This window comes from Nematolebias whitei, chromosome 20, assembly GCF_014905685.2.
Source record: "Nematolebias whitei isolate Nwh7 chromosome 20, NemWhi1, whole genome shotgun sequence".
Lineage (NCBI taxonomy): Eukaryota > Metazoa > Chordata > Actinopteri > Cyprinodontiformes > Rivulidae > Nematolebias > Nematolebias whitei.
Window position 1 is genome coordinate 3,017,366 of NC_056517.1, and position 4,195 is coordinate 3,021,560.

Consider the following 4,195-nt stretch of genomic DNA (forward strand, 5'->3'; position numbering starts at 1 on the left):
GCCTATGAGTTTGTCGCTGTTGGCCCCGGGGGGTCACTGTATGTGGTTGCTGGTGGGGATCTTCCGGTTCTCCCCTGTGGTCCGTTCTGGAGGGTGGGTGAGTGGTTCGTCCTGTGTGGGTGGCTCTGGGGGCTCCGCGGTCGGGGTCCCTCCTGGGGTCTTGGGCTCTGGTCCCCCCTTTTTCATCTGCCTCTGGTCTTGGGGGTCGGGTCTCTGCTGCTTCACAGTTACTAATAAATGTTCTATTAGAGAAGCCTTATACACTTATGCATGCTCACAACCACACACAAATAGAAGCAGGGATGCTTATGTAGGCTTTATATGTAGATATATAGATATGTATGTGAGTGTATATTCATGTGTATGTATGTATGTATGTATATAGGCGTAGGTATGGGTATATATATTTATGGAAACTTACTGCAAAGCCATGAATATTTTAAGTTCTTCATACATATGTATTTTGTTGCTGTGTTTTGTCATGTTCTTTGCAGGTGAATAGACAGTGGCCGGGTGTTTTGACGTGTGCTCTATTTGTATATATTTCTTATATTTTGGAGTCTTACTTTGTCTTTTCTTTCTTTCTATCCTATTAAAAAAAAAAAAAAAAAACTACACTAGATAGTCACTATAATAAATATTTCATAATAATGGTGTGGAGAGGGTGGCTGTAAGGGGAGAAGGGAGGCCATCACAGAAAAAATAAATAAATAAATAAATAAATAAATAAACATTAATAATGATACGGTGTATTAAGCAGCAGCCTGAACACGAGTCAGTAGTGAGCAGATGGGTATGGATGAATACAGCAGCATGGGATAATCAGCAGCACATATGAGTCATATATCAACATTTAAAGTGGAATTACAGTTGTTTTTCTATTTTTAGTTTTTTTTTTTATTCTTATAGTGATTATCCTGGTTAGGGATTTATGAGTCCAACAGCTTCAGGGTGAAAGCTGTTCCTCAGTCTAGTGGTTCTACACTTAATGCTCCACAACCTCCTGCCTGAGGGAAGTGGGGCAACAAGTGTGTGTGCTGGTTGAGTGGGGTCCTTCATGATGCAGGTGGCCCTCTTCCTGCATCTGGAGGTGTAGATGTCTGTGATAGTGTGTGTGTGTGTGGGGGGGGGGTGGGGCTGACTACAACAGTCTTCTGTGCAGCCTTCACCACTCTCTGCAGAGCTTTCCTTTCTGCAACTGTGCAGCCCTCGTGCCACACAATGCTGGAGCAGAGGATGATCTCCATTGCACATCTATAGAAGGAGGTGAGGACTGAGCTTCCCAGACAAGCTCACCTCAGCCACATGAGGAAGTAGAGTCTATGATGTGCTTTCTTGATCAGGCTGATTGTGTTGTTTCCCTGGCTAAGGTTGACATTCAGGTGCACACCCAGCTACTTTTAGCCGGGGACCACTTCCACCGCAGATCCTCCTATGTTCTGGAGGGGGTGGGGGTGTTTGCTCCATCTGAAGTCCACAACCGTCTCTGTCATCTTTTTCACATTGATGTGAAGGCTGTTCTTCCTGCAAATTCTGTCCAGGTGTTCTACCTCCTGTCTGTAGCTGGACTCATCGTTGTTTGTGATGCAACCAACCACCACTGTATCATCTGCAAACTTTACAATATGACAGCCTGGATATGAAGGTGTGCAGTCAAACGTAAGCAGCGTGAACAGGAGAGGGCTCAGCACACAGCCCTGAGGGAAGCCAGTGCTGAGGGTTATAGTGGAGGAAGAGAAATTGTGAATCCTCACAGACTGTGGCCTGTTGTTAAGAAGTCCACAAATAAATTACAAATAAAGTCCAGTTGTTTGGTCTTGAACGTTTTTGAAGTTAAGAAGTCCAGGACCCAGTCGAAAATGAAGATGTTTCATCCTAGTGTGAGTAGTTTGTCCATAAGAGTCTGGGTAATCATGATGTTGAAGGCAGATGTGAAGTCCACAACGAGCATAAGGACATGGGAGTCCTTCTGCTCCAGGTGGGTGAGAGTAGTGTGGACCACAGAAGACATGAGTCCCTCTGTTGATCAATTATTGCGGTATGCATAATGTTGTCGGTCCTCACTATCGTCTATGGTAGCTTTGATGTGGGCCATAACCAGTCTTTCAAACCATTTGATGACTATCCAGGTGAGGGCTACTGGCAGGTAGTCATTCAGTCCAGTCACTGCAGAGCTCTTAGGATCTGGAACGATGGTGGTGGCCTTCAAGCAGGTGGGAACAGTTGCCAGGGTGAGGGAGGAGTTAAAGATATAGGCCTGCACATTGCAGAGCTGATCGGCACAATCTCTCAGCACCCTGCTTGGGTTGTTGTCTAGGCCAGTGGCTTTGTGAGAATTAATCATCCAGAAGGTCCTCCTTACTTCTGCTGAGGTCATGCTGTGGAACTCCTCTTCTGGTGGTGAGGTGAGTCTGGTGCTGTGTGGTCTATTTGGGTCTTCAAAGCAGACAGAACATGTTGAGAGTAACAGGCAGTCTATTTGTAACAGGCAGTCTATTTGGGTCTTCAAAGCAGACAGAACATACCATACCAATTTATTTATAAAGCACTTTAAACAGTGACAAAGCACACCAAAGTGCTGTACAGGGACAAACAGAACAAGCACATAGCAACAGATTACATAACAGGACACCAAAAAGTAGAAACCAACAAAAACAATAATGGATAACAACAACAACCGCAACACGACCAACACAGATGCACACAGACTCAGCACAGATCACACAGTGCAGAAAGCCAGGGAATAGAAGTGTGTTTTTAAGCGAGATTTAAAAACTGTGAGGGAGGGGGCCTGTCTAACGAGCAGAGGTAACTCATTCCAAAGTCTTGGGCCTGCTACAGAGAAGGCCCTGTCACCTCTACGCTTGAGACGGGTTCCTGGGACTGTTAGGAGCAACTGGTCTGCTGATCTGAGAGAACGTGGTGGGACATACGGCTGGAGCAGATCAGTAAGATAGGAGGGGGCAGAGCTGTTTAGTGATTTATAGACATACAAGAGTATTTTGAATTTGATTCAAACATGTTAAGAGTATCAGGCAATGATGGGTCCCTAAGGAATTTTGCACCCCTGCTTTCTGCACTCCAGTCTGTTATGCACTTAATATCTCTCCCCATGCTCAGTGGGTCCTGTGAGGAGAAATGTCCCTGGATCGTCTGTCCGTATGTTGCTTTGGCCCTCTTGATATCAGCAGCCAGCTTTTCTTTGCACTCCCCATTTCCTGTGAGATGCCAAACCAGAAGGCAGTATCTCTGGCTTTCAGTAGGGCATAAACCTCTGCATTCAGCCAGGGTTTCTGGTCCAGGTAAGCACTCCAAAGTTCTGGTGGTGGTGACATCATCAACACACTAGCTGACAGCAGATTTGTATTCCAGATCCAGTTATCCCTCATTTACAGAAGCATCCCTGAAGATAAGAAGATAAGAGGAGATACATGGATGCAGAGAGGACATTGAGGTAGTTGGAGTGAGGACAGAGGTTGTAGAGTACAGAGTGAGATGGAAGAGGATGACTCACTCTAGTAACCCCTGAAGATGGAAAAACCAAAGTGTGTATAATGAGAGAGAGTGGGGTAATATAATTTTCTGAGGTTGTTTAGCTGTAGAAACACTTTAAATTTAAATTTAAACAGACAAAAATATAAACAGGTCTCTCTTTAAATGAGTCCTTGAGGCTCAATGAGACTAATCTGTGTAAATAAAGGTTGAATGAAAAAAAAAAAAAATCGGATTAACTCCATAAGTCAATCAGTTGTGGGGTGGATGTTCATTATTTATTTATCCATCCATCCATCCATCCATTATCTTTTACCCGCTTCTTCCATTTTGGGTCACGGGGGTCTATTTATTTATTTATTTCAAATTTCGTTAAAATTAGCCACTGGCTCAGGAAAAGGTTTTTTTTTTTTTTTTTTCTGATACAACAGGCAAATAAACACATGCAAAACATAGGCATGATCACAGATAATTGCATAATTACCTGCCTTTCAAGGTAGGTGATGACACGTCATCAAAAGTATGTGAGTGGCTTCTGCATTTCTGTTTTCACAAAATTATTATTTTTTTTAAGTTCCAATTTTACCGAATGTAAAAATGTATTTTATCTTTATAATTGCATGTACTTTCTGGAGGTAAAATGTATAAATCTTAATATCCTGATGCATGCTCAATAACCCAGGTAGAAAAAAAAAAAAAAAAA